Consider the following 22426-nt stretch of genomic DNA (forward strand, 5'->3'; position numbering starts at 1 on the left):
TGTAACTCCCACCGTAACCCTAACATGTAACTTCCACCATAACCCTAACCTGTAACTGTCCACCGTAACCCTAACTCTAAGGGTACTTATCGGCTGCAGCCATTTGGCACACACAGGTGATCTGTTTGTTGCCCATAGTGATACTAAAGGAGCTGCGCTCCAACGCGAGTCGAAAGAATTGACGTGACCAAAGACGGAATTCGTCTGAGTTGCTTTATTGAAACAAAACAGCTCAGGTATTCTGAAAAGCCCGTTTATCGGGCAGCAATATATATACACATTTATGCCCGGGCGTTTGCCCGGGAAAACCGAGACCGGGCATGCCCGGGTGTCAAGGGCGAGTCCTGGAAAGGCGAGTCTGGACATGCCCGGGCGTCCTGGACGCGGCCTGGCAAGTCGAGGCTGGGCGTGCCCGAGCGCTCTGGGCGAGCCCTGGAAAGGCGAGAGCGGGCATGCCCGGACGCTCTGTGCGAGCCCTGGAAAGGCGAGTTTGGACATGCCCGGGCGTCCTGGACGCGGCCTGGCAAGTCGAGGCTGGGCGTGCCCGGGCGCTCTGGGCGAGCCCTGGAAAGGCGAGAGCGGGCATGCCTGGGAAAGACGAGACCGGGCGTGCCCGGGAGGTTCGGGCGTGCCCGGGAACAGCGAGTCCGGGCATGCCCAGGAGAGGCGCGTCTGGGCCCGTCCGGACGAGCCCGGCATGGCGATCGCGCCCTGGCAGGTGCAAGGCGATTGTGTACATTCAGCGGGGACCGCTACAATACTGTATGGAGCCTTGAGGGTGCGCATGGTATAACACCTGCATGGAATCGACCATTCATCTCAAAGGTAAAAACCAAGGTCTGTTTGGGTGAAAATCCGTTTCATTCTGTGAAGATGAAAACGGTCTGCGCACCATGACATGGCACCATTTGTCATTGGCACGGTCCTGACTCCTCAACAGCGGAGGCCGCATCATCTCATGCTGCAAATACAGTCGAGAAGACTCAAGACCTTCGGTCCACAGTCACAAAGTGTACACGCAACATTGCACACACCAACAGCTGCACCTTCGGCCAAAGGTGTGACTCGCTGCCATCCATGTGCTGCATAAGAAAGAAGAAGAAGATTGCACGCATCAAGGTCTTGAGCAACTGAGAGTCATTTGAGGACCTAACACAATGGACAATGCCACGTCTGTCTATGAAACATTTTTGATGCACATAGACATCTCTCCATCGACTACTAAAGACAAGACAACTACAGAGTTCATAGAACACTTTACCCCAAGCTGTATGGAGGAACAAGAGCACGGGCGGGGTCTAGGAGTGGCAAATTTGATTGGTTGTGATGACGTAAAAATGCCTAGCGGCCACCTTAACCGTTAAACCAACACCAGGATTATTCAATTCAAATAAAGATTTTAAATCATAAAAAAAAAAAATTGGTAAGTTTACCGCCGTTGATGCGGCGTCTTTTACACCACCTTATTAAACACGTTGTATTCATTATCTGCGCAAGTTGTTTGTGTCCTTTATGACGTCGTTAAAAATTAAGTTTCCTGTTTGGAATGATTCGGACTCCAATCAAACATGGACTCCATTTATAGCATGGAATGAAAAGGCCGACATGAATCTTAATAGATGGAAAACATTTATTAGAAGGTTGTTTGTAAGCAACCATCTTGATCGAAAAGCAATGAGTCTTCATACCAAGGGTCATCATGCGAGTTCAGAGTCGGAGACATGAACTGTTTTTGTTTTCATTATACGGTCAAAACATGCCTTTCCCGGAATGAAAACAAAGTTGAGACACTCATGCCTTATGGGACAACAGTTTACCAGCTGGAAGTCAGACAAAAATAAATCCCAAGCCTCCTTCTGCCATTTTTAAACTGCTCCGGTGAACAATGACCGAAATGGAAAGTTGTCCTTCTGCTCTGTCATGTCGTCATACTGCTCTGGGTTTGGAGAAATAATCATTTAGGAACAGTTACCTAAAGTGTGGACTTGTTTCGTGCTCCCATCCGAACCCACAATGCTCGGTAACCCCGTATGCTCCCACAATGCTCGGTAAATATCACATAATGCTCGGTAACCCAGGTTCAAATCCCATACACGTACTAAACTCGTTTGTCCATCGTCTACTATTGTCCTTGTAAAAGTCCACTGATGTCTCCCACTGTCTTTGTCCTACCTATAATCCTCTACATTAACCTGAAGCAAGTCTTAACCTAATCCTCCACATTAACCTTAAGCAAGTCTTAACCGAATCCTCTACATTAACCTAAAGCAAGTCTTAACCTAATGCTCTACATTAACCTAAAGCAAGTCTTAACCTAAATCAAGTCTTAACCTAATCCTCTACGTGTACTATAAGCAAGTCTTAACATAATCCTCCACATTAACCGAAAGCAAGTCTTAACCTAAAGCAAGTCTTAAACTAATCCTCGACATTAACCGAAAGCAAGTCTTAACCTAAAGCAAGTCTTAAACTAATCCTCTACATTAACCTAAAGCAAGTCTTAAACTAATCCTCTATGTTTACCTTAAGCAAGTCTTAACCTAATCCTCGATGATGACCTTAAGCAAGCCTTAACCCACTCCTCTACATTAACCTTAAGCAAGTCTTAACCTAATGCTCTACATTAACCTTAAGCAAGTCTTAACCTAATCCTCTACATTAACCTGAAGCAAGTCTTAACCTAATCCTCTACATTAACCGAAAGCAAGTCTTAACCTTCAGCAAGTCTTAACCTAATCCTCTACATTAACCTTAAGCAAGTCTTAACCTAATCCTCTATGATGACCTTAAGCAAGTCTTAACCTAATCCTCTACATTAACCTGAAGCAAGTCTTAACCTAATTCTCTACATTAACCTGAAGCAAGTCTTAACCTAATCCTCTACATTAACTGAAAGCAAGTCTTAACCTTCAGCAAGTCTTAACCGAATCCTCTACATTAACCTTAAGCAAGTCTTAACCTAATCCTCTATGATGACCTTAAGCAAGTCTTAACCTAATCCTCTACATTAACCTGAAGCAAGTCTTAACCTAATCCTCTACATTAACCGAAAGCAAGTCTTAACCTTCAGCAAGTCTTAACCTAATCCTCTACATTAACCTGAAGCAAGTCTTAACCTAATCCTCTACATTAACCTAAAGCAAGTCTTAACCTAAAGCAAGTCTTAACCTAATCCTCTACATTAACCTAAAGCAAGTTGTTACGGGCTCCTCTGCAATCTCCTGGTCTCGGTCACCTCCGAACCCCGAGAGGAACCCCGGCAGAAAAAATATGTTATCCTGTGTCAAAAACAAATCATTAGTGGAACCACACCCAAAGATTATAAATAAACAGATTGTATTAAAAGCACACAGGAAACCATACAACAATGACAGCAATCAGTCATACAATTAATCTCAAGATGGTACCACCTTATTAAGTAACATAAACTCACAGATCCCAGTCCCAGCTCAGCAGCAGCTCGGCAGTGATCCACGCTCCCAGTGAATGGAGCCCAACCCTTCAATGTCTCTATAACTCAACGGAGATGAGGCGAAGAGGCGAGTACGGCGGTGTAGGTAAGGCATGGACCGTCACGTGGTCTAATCCAACAGCAACCTGACCGTGGACAGGGAATCCCAAATAAGCGATCCGGATGTGCACCTTCCCCGTTCAGTCAACGAACCGCAGGGCAATCTTCCGACGCCGCTTTAGTGCACACACATATTTCGGTAAATCACCGGATGGCGGGACCCGCGGATGCGGCTAACCAAGGCTCCGTGAACGACTCGCAAGGTCCTGGTAATGGCAGCTGGCTCGACCTCGAGCCGTCGCTGCTAGGCGAAGATTCTCCGGAATCACCTGTATCTGGCTTCGCAGGCTTTTCCACAATTCCAGCGATCACCAATCGCTCAAGATTCCCTTCCCGGACTCAAAGTTCTCTCGCCATGTAAGCTCGCCCACGCCAGGTGCGGAGCTTCGTCAGAACACCTCCTTTCCCCTTTTCTTCACGTCCTCCTCCTCTTCCCTCGACCTCTTCCGGCCCACTATGCCATTTCCGGTATTATTTTATCATGAGCGCTTTTAAACCTTTTAACTATAATAACCCTTTCCCTTCAACCACAATCACCAGAACACTTAGAACCAACAACAATAATCATAACAGCAATCATTAGGGCCGAATCCATAACAAAGTCTTAACCTAATGCTCTACATTAACCTTAAGCAAGTCTTAACCTAATCCTCTACATTAATCATAAGCAAGTCTTAACCCAATCCTCTACATTAACCATAAGCAAGTCTGATCCTAAAACTCTACATTAACCTGAAGCAAGTCTTAACCTAATCCTCTACATTTACCTTAAGCAAGTCTTAACCTAATCCTCTATGATGACCTTAAGCAAGCCTTAACCTACTCCTCTACATTAACCTAAGCAAGTCTTAACCTAATCCTCTACATTAACCTTAAGCAAGTCTTAACCTAATGCTCTACATTAACCTTAAGCAAGTCTTAACCTAATCCTCTACATTAACCTGAAGCAAGTCTTAACCTTAAGACTCAGTATACAAAAAAAAACAAAAAAAACCTAATCCTCTACATTAACCGAAAGCAAGTCTTAACCTAATCCTCTACATTAACCTTAAGCAAGTCTTAACCTAATCCTCTACATTAACCTTAAGCAAGTCTTAACCTACTCCTCTACATTAACCATAAGCAAGCCTTAACCTAATCCTCTACATTAACCATAAGCAAATCTTAACCTAATCCTCTACATTAACCTGAAGCAAGTCTAAACCTAATCCTCTACATTAACCATAAGCAAGCCTTAACCTATTCCTCTACATTAACCTAAAGCAAGTCTTAACCTAATCCCCTACATTAACCATAAGCAAGTCTTAACCTATTCCTCTATGTTTACCTGAAGCAAGTCTAAACCTAATCCTCCACATTAACTATAAGCAAGCCTTAACCTAATCCTCGACATTAACCATGAGCAAGCCTTGATGTAATCCTCTACATTAACCATAAGCAAGCCTTAACCTAATCCTCAACATAAAGCATAAGCAAGTCTTAAACTAATCCTCTACATTAACCTGAAGCAAGTCTTAACCCAATCCTTTATGTTTACCTTAAGCAAGTCTTAACCTAATCCTCTATATTTACTTTAAGCAAGTCTTAACCTAATCCTCTACATTAACCATAAGCAAGCCTTAACCTAATCCTCTACATTAACCATAAGCAAGTATTAACCTAATCCTCTACATTAACCATAAGCAAACCTTAACCTCATCCTCTGCATTAACCTTAAGCAAGTCTTAACCGAATCCTCTACATTAACCATAAGCAAGTCTTAACCTAATCCTCCACATTAACCACAAGCAAGTATTAACCTAATCCTCTACATTAACCATAAGCAAGTCTTAACCTAATCCTCTACATTAACCATAAGCAAGTCTTAACCTAACCCTCTACATTAAACATAAGCAAGTCTTAACCTAATCCTCCACATTAACCACAAGCAAGTATTAACCTAATCCTCTACATTAACCATAAGCAAGTCTTAACCTAATCCTCTACATTAACCATAAGCAAGTCTTAACCTAATTCTCTACATTAACCATAAGCAAGTCTTAACCTAATCCTCTACATAAATCATAAGCAAGTCTGAACCTAATCCTCTACATTAACCTGAAGCAAGTCTTAACCTAATCCTCTACATTAACCTTAAGCAAGTCTTAACCTAATCCTCTACATTAACCTTAAGCAAGTCTTAACCTAATCCTCTACATTAACCTTAAGCAAGTCTTAACCTAATCCTCTATGATGACCTTAAGCAAGTCTTAACCTAATCCTCTACATTAACCATAAGCAAGCCTTAACCTAATCCTCTACATTAACCATAAGCAAGTCTTAACGTAACCCTCTACATTAAACAAAAGCAAGTCTTAACCTAATTCTCTACATTAACCATAAGCAAGTCTTAACCTAATCCTCTACATTAACCATAAGCAAGTCTTAACCTAATCCTCTACATAAATCATAAGCAAGTCTGAACCTAATCCTCTACATTAACCTGAAGCACGTCTTAACCTAATCCTCTACATTAACCTTAAGCAAGTCTTAACCTAATCCTCTACATCAACCATAAGCAAGCCTTAACCTAATCCTCTACATTAACCTTAAGCAAGTCTTAACCTAATCCTCTATGATGACCTTAAGCAAGTCTTAACCTAATCCTCTACATTAACCATAAGCAAGCCTTAACCTAATCCTCTACATTAACCATAAGCAAGTCTTAACCTAATCCTCTACATTAACCATAAGCAAGCCTTAACCTAATCCTCTACATTAACCTTAAGCAAGTCTTAACCTAATCCTCTACATTAACCTTAAGCAAGTCTTAAGCTAATCCTCTACATTAACCATAAGCAAGTCTTAACGTAACCCTCTACATTAAACATAAGCAAGTCTTAACCTAATTCTCTACATTAACCATAAGCAAGTCTTAACCTAATCCTCTACATTAACCATAAGCAAGTCTTAACCTAATCCTCTACATTAATCATAAGCAAGTCTTAACCCAATCCTCTACATTAACCATAAGCAAGTCTGATCCTAATCCTCTACATTAACCTGAAGCAAGTCTTAACCTAATCCTCTACATTAACCTTAAGCAAGTCTTAACCTAATCCTCTATGATGACCTTAAGCAAGCCTTAACCTAATCATCTACATTAACCATAAGCAAGCCTGAACCGAATCCTCTACATTAACCATAAGCAAGTCTTAACCTAATCCTCTACATTAACCATAAGCAAGCACTAAACTCTGTGGAACTGTCAGAAACCCCGTGAAGTTCTTCGGGCACACACTGACCTCCCCACCTCCTACTCCCATTCCCCTGTGATGCTTCCCTCTCTGAAAACAAAGCACCCCTCTCCGCTGTGATAGAGGTGATGATCTCAGTTAACCTTAAGACCCATCTCACCATGGTATGGATGGAGTCCATGTTCGATTGGATTCTACATCTCCAAGGATGCTGACCCCGATCCTAAAACATATGTGACTCCATGAATGAGTGCAATGACATCCTGTTAAAAATTTCGATCAGCTTCCATGTTGCTTTAAAAAAAAAAAATCATTTGGCGGCATCCATATGACAGCTCAGTCAAATAATTTCATGTAGCCCTTCAGCCTCCTCCAACTTTTTACAAAACTTCAGGTTGAACTTCCTGCTTTCGTCTTTTCGGAAATATTCTCTTGTAGCCTTGAATCAATCTGTTAATCACCGCCTCTGCCATTTTTGGACGAATTCAAGCGAAAACAAGGCCGTTCTAAATGGACACGTCCTGCGAAGGCAAATCCAAGATGGCTGCGCCCATGAAGATGGTGTCACATGACTGTAGCTCCCAACCTCTACCCACCCTCGCTTCCCCCAGAAAACCCTGAGAAACGCCCCACAAAGCAATATTAATTTTATATATGGCCCTGTACTGCAGTCTCGATAACATACATATTTATGGACTCCATCTAAACTCAACAAGCATTACGCCTAGCGGCCTAGGTCCCCCGTCGGTGAAGTGATGCGAGTCGACAAAGTGGAAGACGCAAGGTGGCCATATTGGATTTTGACGTGGCGACCCAATTTTCAATAGCGTTCTTCCTCATGCGTAGATACACCGACACACCACATTAGAAGTTTGTAGTTCGTTTATTTTTCAAGATATTTCGCTCACAAGGTTCAGATATATATATGGTGGTGGCCATCTTGGATTTTGACATGGCGACCCAATTTTCAATTGCGTTCTTCCTTATGCCTAGATACACCCACACACAAGATTAGAAGTTGGTACTTCGCTTATTTTTCAAGATATTCCGCTCACAAGGTTCAGACATACATGGCGGCGGCCATCTTGGATTTTGACGTGGCGACCCAATTTTCAATAGCGTTCTCCCTTATGCGTAGATACACCCACACACCAGATTAGAAGTTAGTAGTTCGTTTATTTTTCAAGATATTTCGCTCACAAGGTTCAGACATATATATGGTGGTGGCCATCTTGGATTTTGAGGTGGCGACCTAATTTTCAACAGCATTCTTCCTTATGCGTAGATACACCCAGGGCCGCCACCAGGGATTTTGGGCCCCATGAAAAGACATCACAATGGCCCCCTATGAAGCACGCACACATTTTTACCTAATGTTCTAATAATTTGTAGGGCCCCTGTCAGTGCAGGGCCATTGGAATCATTCTAACTCCCCCCCCCCTCCCCCCTTACAGCGCCCCTGGATACACCCACACACCAGATTAGAAGTTAGTAGTTCGTTTATTTTTCAAGATATTTCGCTCACAAGGTTCAGACATACATGGCGGCGGCCATCTTGCATTTTGACGTGGCGACCCAATTTTCAATAGCGTTCTTCCTTATGCCGAGATACACCCACACACCAGATTAGAAGTTGGTACTTCGCTTATTTTTCCAAGATATTCCGCTCACAAGGTTCAGACATACATGGCGGCGGCCATCTTGGATTTTGACATGGGTTGCACCCACACACCAAATTATAATTCGGTCCTTCGCTTACGCATGCACGTACGTACGCACGCACGGACGGACGGACGGACGGACGGACGGATGCACACACGGACAGAGGGGAAAACCATAATCCCCCTTTCGCTCCGCGGTGCGACGGGGGACAATAATGCTCTGAAGCACCTTTTATATCCATTTGTTTATCATTCTCGAGTTTTCTAGCACTCTCAATCAATCAACTAAACTCTCCATCATCTCATCCAAGGACAGGCCGGTGGTATTGTTCATTCGGTCATTATTGAACAAGTCAATGGGCCCAGTCTCGTGGCAAGACCTGTTACTGTGCACCTGAGATGGACCCTTCCACATGCTCACCCCACCTGTATGCGTAAACTCCTGGAACATGGTAAAACGTAAACATGGTCCCCGTTGTCATTCATGTTGGACGCTTGTGCAGAATGTGCAGTCTCTTGGTGTCTGCCAATGCAATTCACGAACACACACACTTGCTTGATCCCACGTCCCTGTTTTTCATGGAATTATGCCAAAGCAGCACCAAACTTTATCCACTTAAACAGCAGAATTGTAAATTAAAGTCTCAGCAGAAACTAGACCGGCACTGAGGTAGAACGCACACCTCCGCCATGCTTAAGAATTTACGTTTGGTATCCCACTGATAGGCCAGATCTGCATATTAACCAAAATCAATTCAGCTTGCTATTGTCACCTATCCAACTCATCCACCAAATTTTGTCATAATCCGTGCACAACATTTTTGAAGTATCATGCTATTGTTTTTGGTCCCAATGTGTTTGACCAATTGTGAAAAATCACTTTAAAATATAAAATATTCTCATATCCGGATTCGGATCTTCACCAAAATCGAATCGATTGATCCTCGTCACACACCCAACCTGTCCACCAGGTTTCCTCCGAATCCGTCCACAACTTTTTCAGATATCCTGCTCACAGACAGACAAAGAGGGGTGAACAGGTAACCTCCGTCCATCTTTGGTAGCGGAGTTAACATCAGGGCATCAAACACCTACTTGTAGGTGCAAAACACTGCCATGAAAATTGAAGAATGATGAAAATTGAAGAATGATGAAAATTGAAGGATGATGAAAATGGAAGATTGATGAAAATGGAAGATTGATGAAAATTGAAGAATGATGAAAATGGAAGAATGATGAAAATGGAAGAATGATGAAAATGGAAGAATGATGAAAATGGAAGAATGATGAAAATGGAAGAATGATGAAAATGGAAGAATGATGAAAATGGAAGAATGATGAAAATGGAAGAATGATGAAAATTGAAGAATGATGAAAATTGAAGAATGATGAAAATTGAAGAATGATGAAAATTGAAGAATGATGAAAATTGAAGGATGATGAAAATGGAAGGATGATGAAAATGGAAGAATGATGAAAATGGAAGAATGATGAAAATTGAAGAATGATGAAAATTGAAGAATGATGAAAATTGAAGAATGATGAAAATTGAAGGATGATGAAAATTGAAGAATGATGAAAATGGAAGAATGGTGAAAATGGAAGAATGATGAAAATTGAAGATGATGAAAATTGAAGAATGATGAAAATTGAAGAATGATGAAAATTGAAGAATGATGAAAATTGAAGAATGGTGAAAATTGAAGAATGATGAAAATTGAAGAATGATGAAAATTGAAGAATGATGAAAATTGAGGAATGATGAAAATTGAAGAATGATGAAAACTGAAGAATGATGAAAATTGAAGAATGATGAAAATTGAAGAATGATGAAAATTGAAGAATGATGAAAATTGAAGGATGATGAAAATTGAAGAATGATGAAAATTGAAGAATGATGAAAATTGAAGAATGATGAAAATTGAAGAATGATGAAAACTGAAGAATGATGAAAATTGAGGAATGATGAAAATTGAAGAATGATGAAAATTGAAGAATGATGAAAACTGAAGAATGATGAAAATTGAAGAATGATGAAAATTGAAGAATGATGAAAACTGAAGAATGATGAAAATTGAAGAATGATGAAAATTGAAGAATGATGAAAATTGAAGAATGATGAAAATTGAAGAATGATGAAAATTGAAGGATGATGAAAACTGAAGAATGATGAAAATTGAGGAATGATGAAAATTGAAGAATGATGAAAATTGAGGAATGATGAAAATTGAAGAATGATGAAAATTGAAGAATGATGAAAATTGAAGAATGATGAAAATTGAAGAATGATGAAAATTGAAGCATGATGAAAATTGAAGAATGATGAAAATTGAAGGATGATGAAAATTGAAGAATGATGAAAATTGAAGAATGATGAAAACTGAAGAATGATGAAAATTGAAGAATGATGAAAATTGAAGGATGATGAAAATTGAAGAATGATGAAAATTGAAGAATGATGAAAATTGAAGAATGATGAAAATTGAAGAATGATGAAAATTGAAGAATGATGAAAATTGAAGGATGATGAAAACTGAAGAATGATGAAAATTGAGGAATGATGAAAATTGAAGAATGATGAAAATTGAAGAATGATGAAAACTGAAGAATGATGAAAATTGAAGAATGATGAAAATTGAAGGATGATGAAAATTGAAGAATGATGAAAATTGAAGAATGATGAAAATTGAAGAATGATGAAAATTGAAGAATGATGAAAATTGAAGAATGATGAAAATTGAAGGATGATGAAAACTGAAGAATGATGAAAATTGAGGAATGATGAAAATTGAAGAATGATGAAAATTGAGGAATGATGAAAATTGAAGAATGATGAAAATTGAAGAATGATGAAAATTGAAGAATGATGAAAATTGAAGAATGATGAAAATTGAAGCATGATGAAAATTGAGGAATGATGAAAATTGAAGAATGATGAAAATTAAAGGAAAACGCCAATTTGGTTTTCGTGTCCATGTTTCGGGAGGCACAAAGGAAGTGTGGATTCGATAAAGTCAGTTCGGTGCAATTAATGCCATGACACACCGATCACCATTTTTAGGCCCCTGCGCTCTCCCCTTCACCCACTCCCACTCACCCTCGCACACCCCCCACTCCGTGCTCACGTGGTATGAAAATCCATCAGCACGAAAGGCTGAACAGCCATAACAACCAAGGACGGTGACAGTTAAAAAATGTCCCACACGGCTCTCACTTTCAAACCGCCTCCTGGTTTAGCTCCAGTTTCATCCCCAAGGATGCCGGGATCAGAGCCAGTAACATCAAGATTTTCCAGCGAAAATGAATGTGAAGTTTCCAGGCAGAAATAAAGCATCACGACGCGATCTTACGGCTCCGAAGCTCGGGGCGACCGAGCTATGGACGGAAAGCAATCATCGGTGGGAAATGAATCAACGTGGAAAACGTATTTAGCTCTTTTATCAAGCGCTTTTATTGTTTCACTTGTGCGTCGAACAGGTTTGTGTGACTTTATCTTCATTTCGCTTGCTCAAGAACAACTTAGAAATTTCCTTTGCCAGTGGCCCGATGGCCTTCGAAAATCCCCGAGGACGTCGAGATGATGACCGTGCCGTGATGGAAACCGTTTCCAGCGATGCCAACCGAGCAGGTGGCCTCTTCCAAACAAAGGATACCCGGTCAGGTGTAGGTAATGAGGCCCAGGTACGAAACTGACGTTACATGATGCCCGTGTGCTCAACCCGGACGTGGCGACTACTCACGCGGCGTGCCAGACTACACGGGTGACGATCTCACCTCGATACGGACGGAGTCCACCTTCAATTGGATTCACGATGCGTGGAACAGAATGAAAATCCAGGTTATTGAGAAAATCCAAAGCTTGTCCCACGAGGAGAATGCAAAGAAAGAGGAATTTTAAAAGTAAATAAGTAAAAAGCTATATTCCATAGGAAATATCCTGCATTTCGAGCGTCACCACGTTCAGCTTCCATAGTCGAGTCCAGTAAGCGGATTGCATTTGAAAAACGAGGTTAATTGTAAAGTCGGACGCGGTATTTAGTTTTTTCCGTTTACCGAGGGTACCTTTTTTGTTTCTCCGCCGAAGGAATTTTCAATTTCTTTCTCCGAGTGGCATTTCAGGGTAGCGTGCGTTTCTGAGGAGCGAGAGATAAGACAAAAATTGAGGCTTTGTTTTATATGCCATGGGACAAAACCGCAATGCGAAAATGCCTTTCATGCTTTCCCGACAGCAAGCCGTCATTTTGATAAAAACTCATCTTCGATACCAAAGGAATATATTGACCCATCGGGTGCTTCGTGATGAGATTCTAATTCCAGAAATGCTGATGTGCGGACCTTTCGAGGTGGTGGAACCCTGCACCGCTCCCGCAAACCGCAGGGCCTTCCATTCACAACCGCTGTCCCATTCATAAGGAGTTATTCTGACCCTTGACCCCTCTAAATCACCGTCGATTCGAGGAGTAAATAACCACGTTCATTGTGGAATACTTCGCGTGGTGAATATAAATTTATTCTCTTTCAAAACTAGAGGGCTGCGATCGGAGATAATATAGCAAACTCGTAATATTAGCCAATTGGTAGTACTGGTAATTCTCCCTCACAATGAAAAGCATAAATAAATTAATGACGAAATAAGAAAGTATTAAAATAATTGAGAATTGAAAAAAAGAAAAAATCGAAAAGAAAAAAAGGAAATAATTGAAATTAAATTTTTGAAAAATTTTAATAATTGAAAATTGGAAGAAATGTCTTGAAATTTGGGAAAAAATTTAAAAATTGAGAATTGGGGAAAATTTAACAATTGAAAATTTAAATGATAAAAAAATTAAATACGGCATAGTAATGGGAATTCAACAATAGAAAATAATTTGTTCAAAAAAAGCGGGCCACCACGGGGACAAAACAAAAAAGCGGGCCACCACGGACAAAACAAAAAAGTGGGTCACCACGGACATAACAAAAAAGCGGGCCACCACGGGGACAAAACAAAAAAGCGGGCCACCACGGGGACAAAACAAAAAAGCGGGCCACCACGGACAAAACAAAAAAGCGGGTCACCACGGGGCCAAAACAAAAAGCGGGCCACCACGGACAAAACAAAAAAGCGGGTCACCACGGACAAAACAAAAAAGCGGGCCACCACGGACAAAACAAAAAAGCGGGCCACCACGGGGCCAAAACAAAAAGCGGGCCACCACGGACAAAACAAAAAAGCGGGTCACCACGGACATAACAAAAAAGCAGGCCACCACGGGGCCAAAACAAAAAGCGGGCCACCACGGGGCCAAAACAAAAAGCGGGCCACCATAGACAAAACAAAAAAGCGGGCCACCACGGACAAAACAAAAAAGCGGGCCACCACGGACAAAACAAAAAAGCGGGCCACCACGGGGACAAAACACAAAAGCGGGCCACCATGGACACAACACAAAAGCGGGCCACCACGGACAAAACAAAAAAGCAGGTCACCACGGACATAACAAAAAAGCGGGCCACCACGGACAAAACAAAAAAGCGGGTCACCACGGGGACAAAACAAAAAAGCGGGCCACCACGGGGACAAAACAAAAAAGCGGGCCACCACGGACAAAACAAAAAAGCGGGTCACCACGGGGCCAAAACAAAAAGCGGGCCACCACGGACAAAACAAAAAAGCAGGTCACCACGGACATAACAAAAAAGCAGGTCACCACGGACATAACAAAAAAGCGGGCCACCACGGGGACAAAACAAAAAAGCGGGCCACCACGGACAAAACAAAAAAGCGGGTCACCACGGGGCCAAAACAAAAAGCGGGCCACCACGGACAAAACAAAAAAGCGGGTCACCACGGACAAAACAAAAAAGCGGGCCACCACGGGGCCAAAACAAAAAGCGGGCCACCACGGACAAAACAAAAAAGCGGGTCACCACGGACATAACAAAAAAGCGGGCCACCACGGGGCCAAAACAAAAAGCGGGCCACCATAGACAAAACAAAAAAGCGGGCCACCACGGACAAAACAAAAAAGCGGGCCACCACGGACAAAACAAAAAAGCGGGCCACCACGGACAAAACAAAAAAGCGGGTCACCACGGACATAACAAAAAAGCGGGCCACCACGGGGCCAAAACAAAAAGCGGGCCACCATAGACAAAACAAAAAAGCGGGCCACCACGGACAAAACAAAAAAGCGGGCCACCACGGACAAAACAAAAAAGCGGGCCACCACGGACAAAACAAAAAAGCGGGCCACCACGGGGACAAAACACAAAAGCGGGCCACCATGGACACAACACAAAAGCGGGCCACCACAGCCACCAAGACGAAAGAAACACAATTCCGGGAACCATAGCAACAGGGACACCAAAGACGTGGGAAGGAAAGAGATCTATCTGCGAATTGCCAAAAGCGAGAACCCCAAAGTGGAAGTGCATTTTAAGCATCGGCCTCCAACACTCGTTTCTGTATTGAGAAGTACATTTTTATACGAAAATATTTATTTAGACAATAATTCGAACATTGTGACGGAGCTGGACACGTGTGTACATGGTCCTACAGAGCTATGAAAAGCTCGTCAAAGAAAAACATTGACCCCTAAGGCCTGAATGAATGGTCGAGCAAGCTGCTGATGTTCCTCTATTGAAAAGCACCTTATTTTTTAACAATAAAAGGGTAAAACATCCAAACACCTTCTTAAGCACAAAAACTAAAGCGGATGGTAAAGCTTGTCCACATAATGGAGATGTATGTCTGTCCGAAGGCCAAAATGCATGATGGTAAAGACGAAGACACCAAAGTGTTCGTTCACGTCCCATCAATACATGGCCGAGGAGCCGGCCGATTCATTGCGTGAATCGATTGGATTTGGTCTTCCTTTTCCAATGCACATCTCCCCAAATGGCCACCATTCATTATTCGACCTTGTCATGCCAAACTTCCTCTTCAGCTCCTCCAGGGCCTTATGGCGATGTGTTGGTGAAAGAGGGCATGAGGGCATCTCTTTGGCAGTCATCAGATAACCCCAAAGGGGCACACAGGTATGGTATTTTGGTAAAGATGAATGATCTGGCCTAAAATCCGATCTCTCCAGTGAACACTGGTCCATCATCACATCAGCTCCCAACATTGACAGCTCCTGGAATTTTTTTCCCCACAACATACCAATTTCTCTTCTTCGTAAGTTAATCTCACCCAGGATTCAACTTGATTGTCCATCATCTCGACCCAGGTACCCTGATGCATCATGTGGTGAGGCCATCACGAGAAAACAACTCCCATTCTCCTCCTGGAAGTCAAACCCCGACTGATGGTAATCTGGAATCTCTCTGCACAGCTAAGAACCATTGTGTGTCTCCTATGAAAAGACAGGGCCCAGAATCAGGCTCACCTGAGATCCAATTTCTCCAGCCTTTCACCATCCTCCAAAGCCGAGTGGGAAGTCAGGGTTTTGATTCTACATTTTGAAATGTAGAAAAGATGGTTTTGGATGAGGAATGACCTGAGATGGTGGTGAACAGCTGTCTTGAAGACCTGGAGGGACAATGAGATTGAAGCAAATGTGGAAGTTGGTTCCCACAAGCGGGAAAAAGAGGAATAAATGAGTGGAAGTGAGTAGTGGTTCTGGATTTGGGCAGTTTCACTTTGAGGGGGTTGCTGGTGGACCGCGTGTGTCCTGGGGGGAACAAAGCACGGAGTGGTTGGGTGTGTGACACGGAGTGGGCACGGAGTGGGCACGGAGTGGTTGGGTAGAGGGTGCAAGACCAGAAATGAGGTGGAAGAAGACAGGGAGAACAACTGTAGGCAATGGCGAAGTGAAAGGCACATGGACTCAGCATCATTGCGAGAGATTCCAATGATCTTGAAGGTCTTGAATTCCACGGCATCAGGGGAGCAGGATGTGAGGCAGGGGAGCCAGCCCAGAGGGGAGAACAACACTCCATCGAGCTGCGGATGAAAGCCATGTAGGTGGATGAAAGTTCAGGTGTGCCTAGGAAGGACTTAGCTCAATGGAGGATGCCCAGTTGGCGTCTAGCTTTGGAGGCCAACAATGGTGTTTAATGCCATGATCCACCAAGTTTTATCATAATCCGTCCATACCTTTTTGAAATAGCTTGCTGCATATCGTTTGTGCCCCCATCTCTCAATGGGGAATAATCACTTTTAAAATTCTGGTATCCGGATCCGGGTCTTCACCAAAATCTAACCATTTCATCCGTGTCACACACCCAACCACTTCACCAAATTTCGTCCAAATCCATCCACAACTTTTTGAGATCCTGTCACAAACAAACAGACAGACATACAGACGAACTGGTGAAAACATAACCTCCATCCACCTTTTGTGGCAGAGCTAAGTATGTGATTGGCCATTTCCTTCCATGAATTCAAAACGTCACAAAATACAGAAACTCTCGACGTCATAACACGACAATCATTGGAATTTGACTGTCAGCCCGGTAGGATGGATCCATCTCAGAATCCTCTCAAAAACCGAACAGGGCCGCAGAGGCCTGCGATCAACCATGAAACTGCCGAAGCAAATCCCACCATTGTCTAACGAAGAATGATAAATATTATGGATCATTGAGCGTTTTCTGCATCTGCATTTCCTTTCCTCCCATTGTGTGTCTCTGACACGAACTAGAGCTGGTGAATGTGATATAATTGTCAACATTCGAGGGTTCCTATCGAGTCAACGCAGGCTTTGCCTACAGACGTCAAAGGACACTTTGATATGACCGTTCACAATTAAACGATCAGCTATATTAAAAGTTCAAATTGATTTTTCAACCGTCGTTTGGAAACAAACATGCTCCGGGAGTTTGAACAAATGATCCAGAACAATGACGGATTAGTTTGTGTCCCTGGAAAATTGCTCCTTGTTAAGCGTCTTCACATCACGTGACATCAAACCGTGCTCGGGTGTTCAATCTCAAGGTTCACTCCCACACATAGACAATTGAGTCCTGCGTGCGTCTTGCGTGCGTCTTGCGTGCGTCTTGCGTGCGTCCTGCGTGCGTCCTGCGTGCGTCCTCCGTGCGTCCTCCGTGCGTCCTCCGTGCGTCCTACGTGCGTCCTGGATGCGTCCTGGATGCGTCCTGGATGCGTCCTGGATGCGTCCTACGTGCGTCCTCCGTGCGTCCTCCGTGCGTCCTCCGTGCGTCCTCCGTGCGTCCTCGTGCGTCCTCCGTGCGTCCTCCGTGCGTCCTCCGTGCGTCCTCCGTGCGTCCTCCGTGCGTCCTCCGTGCGTCCTCCGTTCGTCCTGCGTGCGTCCTGCGTGCGTCCTGGATGCGTCCTGGATGCGTCCTCCGTGCGTCCTCCGTGCGTCCTCCGTGCGTCCTCGTGCGTCCTCCGTGCGTCCTGCGTGCGTCCTGCGTGCGTCCTACGTGCGTCCTACGTGCGTCCTACGTGCGTCCTGGATGCGTCCTGGATGCGTCCTGGATGCGTCCTGGATGCGTCCTCCGTGAGTCCTCCGTGCGTCCTCCGTGCGTCCTCCGTGCGTCCTCCGTGCGTCCTCCGTGCGTCCTCCGTGTGTCCTCCGTGCCTCCTCCGTGCGTCCTACGTGCGTCCTACGTGCGTCCTGGATGCGTCCTGGATCACCGGATGTGGCTAGATCCTACACAACTTCTCGCTGAACTGCCTAGTCGAGCAAATGAGACTTCAAGGAAGATCTTCTCCAATTTATCAAGCAAAGCAAAAATACCAATTGCACTTTTGCATAAACACCTGATTATGTAAATATTTAATGTGTTTACATTCGCCATTAATATGAAACAGCTGGAGCATAAACAGCCTTGTAAATATCATAGCACCAGAAGGGGGAAAGAAAACCCTCAAAAACTTTTTGGTTTGAGAAATTGAGGGGAAAAAAAATAAATAATAATACAGGAAGTTGACTTATACGGCACTTTCGAAATGATGTATTCAGTCCCAGAATGCTCGGCACGTGTGCGCAGAAACCCCACAGGAAACATCCTGTTCACATCATAAAGTATATTGTGTTTCGCAGATAAGTATCGTTACTTGGAATGGCTCACCAAGCTTCTAAAATAAGCTGAAAATATTTAGAAAAGTACCTGAGAGAAAGGGCTGTGTGCCTCTGCACAACGAAAGACTTGGAGAGTGTTCTCAGCTCACCGAACAGGTACCTGCTCGTACTGCAAACTCCCGATCAGGTGGGTCAGTGCAAGGTGCAAGTGGACAGGCGTGTGCCGCAGAAACCCACTGACGGATCGCTACCAGTGAATGGACTGTGTGTCTGGATTCAGTCCTTCTGAAGGACATGTCTGGGGCTTGCGAATGTGCAAGGTAAGTTTAAAATGATGATATTTATGTTTACTATTAATCATGTTTGGGAGCGAAGAGGGAGGGGGAGCTATGGGACTGAGAGGCCTGTAATAAATATGTACAGTGCATTCATAAAGTATTCAGACCCCTTCACTTTTTTCACATTTTGTTATGTTGCAGCCTTAAGCTGAAATCGTTTAAATTCATTTTTTCCCTCATCAATCTACACTCAATACCCCATAATGACAAATGGAAAACAGGATTTTAGAAAGTTTTGCAAATGTATTAAAAAGAAAAAACTGAAATATCACATTGACATAAGTATTCAGACCCTTTGCTATGACACTTGAAATTTAGCTCAGGTGCCTCCCATTTCTCTTGATCTTCTTTGAGATGTTTCTACACCTTGAGTGGAGTCCACCTGTGGTAAATTCAATTGATTGGACATGATTTGGAAAGGCACACACCTGTCTATACAAGGTCTCACAGCTGACAATGCATATCAGAGCAAAAACCCAGCCATGAGGTCGAAGGAACTGCCTGCACAGCTCAGAGACAGGATTGTGTCGAGGCACAGATCTGGGGAAGCCTACAAAAAAGTTCTGCTGCATTGAAGGTTCCCAAGAGCACAGTGGCCTCCATAATTCTTAAATGGAAAAAGTTTGGAACAACCAGGACTCTTCCTAGACCTGGCCGCCCGTCCAAACTGAGCAAACGGGGGAGAAGGGCCTTGGTAAGAGACGTGACCAAGAACCCGATGGTCACTCTGGCTGAGCTCCAGAGATCCTGTGTGGAGATGGGAGAAACTTCCAGAAGGACAACCATCACTGCACCACTCCACCGATCTGGGCTTTATGGCAGAGTGGCCAGAAGAAAGCCTCTCCTCAGTGAGAGACACATGAAAGCCCGCTTGGAGTTTGTAAAAAAGCACCTAAAGGACTCTCATACTGAGAAACAAAATTCTGTGGTCTGATGAAACCAATATTGAACTGTTTGGCTTCCGTCTGGCCACTCTGCCAGACGGAGGTTCAGATCAGAAAATCAGAATTTTTTTGTAGGCTTTCCCATATCTGTGCCTCGACACAATCCTGTCTCTGAGCTGTGCAGGCAGTTCCTTCGACCTCATGGCTTGGTTTTTGCTCTGATATGCATTGCCAGCTGTGAGACCTTATATAGACAGGTGTGTGCCCCTCCAAATCATGTCCAATCAATTGAATTTACCACAGGTGGACTTCACTCAAGGTGTAGAAACATCTCAAAGATGATCAAGAGAAATGGGAGGCACCTGAGCTAAATTTCAAGTGTCATAGCAAAGGGTATGAATACTTATGTCAATGTGATATTTCAGTTTTTTCTTTTTATGTAAGACATACTTATATCTTTCTTTTTTTTTTTTGGATACAGAGTCGAGGCTCGTGAAAGAGCTAACATTTATCAAACAAACAAATCAAACAAACAAAGTATATAAAAAGGGGAGCGGTCGACAAGATGGGGAGAGAAGGGGAGGAAGCACACAAACACAACATTTGAGAGCAGGGACATCGGGAGATGTTTTTGGAGGGAGAGGGCCTGGGGTGAGGCAGGATAGGTATAAAACGCAAGGACACCAAGGACTTCCAGGAAAGAAGTCAAAAGTCACCTCAAAAAAGTGGATTTGGGGTGAAATTAGCAGGGGTAGAAAAGATCAAGGTTTTGGATTAGGGAAGATAAGAGATGGTGGTGAACAGCCGTTTTAAAGACCTGGAGGGAGGAGTGGGATTGAAGAGAGTGAGGGAGTTTGTTCCAGAGGCGGGAGAAGTGAGGAATGAAGGAGTGAAGGTGAGCAGAGAGTCTTGATTTTGGAAGTTTAACCATAAGAGGGTTGCAGGCAGATCTTGTGCGACCTGTAGGAATATTTGGGGGACAGAGCCCAGAGAGAGCTGGGGGAGCAAGGCCGGAGAGGAGTCGGTAGAAGACGGAAAGACCACCAACCTGCCTGCGGTGATTAAGTGAAAGGCCCTCGGAGATAGCGTCATCGCGGGAGATTCCAATGATTCTGAACGCTTTGGTTTCAACAGCGTGAAGACGAGCTAGGTGTGAGGCAGGAGCACCAGCCCAGAGGGGAGAGCAGTACTCCATTGAGCTGCGGGTGAAAGCCTTGTATGTGGTGAGGAGCTCAGGTGTGCCAAGGAAGGACTTCGCACGACGGAGGATGCCCAGTCGGCGACTGGCTTTGGAGGCCAGCTTGGAAATGTGGTTTTCCCAGGAAAGATCATGGCAGATAGTGAGACCCAAAAGCTTGAGTGACAGAACTTCTTGGAGAGGATTATTCAGAAAGTAGATGGGAGGGTTGTCCAGTCGGTCTTTCCAGAGAGACATCGTAAGAGTGTGAGATTTGTCAGGATTGAAAGACATGTTCCACTTGTTTGCCCAGTCTGTGATTTTGTCCAGGTCTGCAGAGAGTGAGGAGGCTGCAGACTGCCGATCTGAGGGATGAGGAATGGAGCGGCAGAGAGTGGAGTCATCAGCAAAGAGATAGAGAGGATTTTCAAGAGAGTCAGAGAGATCATTGATGAAGAGCAGAAAAAGCACAGGGCCCAGAACACTGCCTTGGGGAACTCCAGCCTGAACAGGAAGAGGAGATGAGAGAAACCCATTCAGGGCCACACGTTGACTACGACTAGAGAGGAAGTCCGCCAGCCATGCGTGGAGATTTCCATGGATACCAAAGGAGGAGAGTTTGGTGAGCAGAGCGGGGTGCCAGACCGTATCGAAGGCACGTGATATGTCGAGGGAGACAGCTCTAATTTCCTGTTTGGCATTGAGGACCTCCATCCATTGTTGAGACAGCAGAAGCAGCATGTCCAGAGTCGAGTGACCTGGTCTGAAACCAAATTGATGATCAGAGATCAAGCCGTTGGAGAAGAGGAAAGATTTCATATCCGAAGCAATGATGGATTCCATGACTTTGCTGATAATTGGGAGAAGGCTGATTGGTCTGTAGTTGCTAGGATCTGTTTTTGCACCTTTTTTGTGCAAAGCGGTGATGTTGGCTGATTTCCAAGCAGATGGCAGTTGACCTTGAGCAAAAGAGAGGGTGAAGAGAACAGAGAGAGGGAGTGAAAGAGCGGGAGAACAGGATTTTAGGACCCGTGGGCTGATGCCGTCAGGCCCAGTTGCAGAATCAGAGTCGAGGGTTGACAGAAACTTTTCCACCTTGTCAGGAGGAAAGGACATGGAGTCCAGGAGCAGCTGGGTAAGACTGGGTACGGTGGGTACAGAGAGGGATGGGTTTGGGACACAAGATTTAGAGGCAAACACAGAGTTGAGGCATTCAGCTTTTTTCACGTTTTGTCCGTTTGTGAAGAAGATATCTCAAAAGTTGTGGACGGATTCGGGTGAAATTTCACAGAGAGGTAGTGCATGTGACAAGGACGAAATGATTAGATTTTGGTGAAGATCTGAATACTGATTTGGATATGAGAATTATTTAATTTTTCAAGTGATTCTTCACTATTTGGAGATAGGGCCAAAAACGATATATAGCAGGATATCTCAAACAGTTATGGATGGATTTGGACAAAACTTGTTGGACAGGTTGTGTGTGTGACAAGAAAGAATGGATTCAATTTAGGTGAAGATCCGGATCCGGATTCAGCTAATAGAAAATTTTAAGTGTTTCTTCACCATTGAGTGATAGGGCTAAAAT

General features: G+C 43.7%; 1 long non-coding RNA gene across 1 annotated transcript; it reads right to left on the bottom strand.

Moving 5' to 3' along the window:
• Positions 1 to 202: 202 nt before the first annotated feature.
• Positions 203 to 9494, bottom strand: LOC137430956 (uncharacterized). Its single transcript, XR_010985164.2, has 3 exons — positions 9392 to 9494; positions 8895 to 8991; positions 203 to 1082 (listed from the first exon to the last, which is right to left on the bottom strand). It is a non-coding gene; the product is annotated as an uncharacterized LOC137430956 (long non-coding RNA).
• Positions 9495 to 22426: the final 12932 nt, after the last annotated feature.

Source organism: Myxine glutinosa, chromosome 7 (genome assembly GCF_964187855.1).
Source record: "Myxine glutinosa chromosome 7, kmMyxGlut1.1, whole genome shotgun sequence".
Taxonomy (NCBI): Eukaryota; Metazoa; Chordata; class Myxini; order Myxiniformes; family Myxinidae; genus Myxine; species Myxine glutinosa.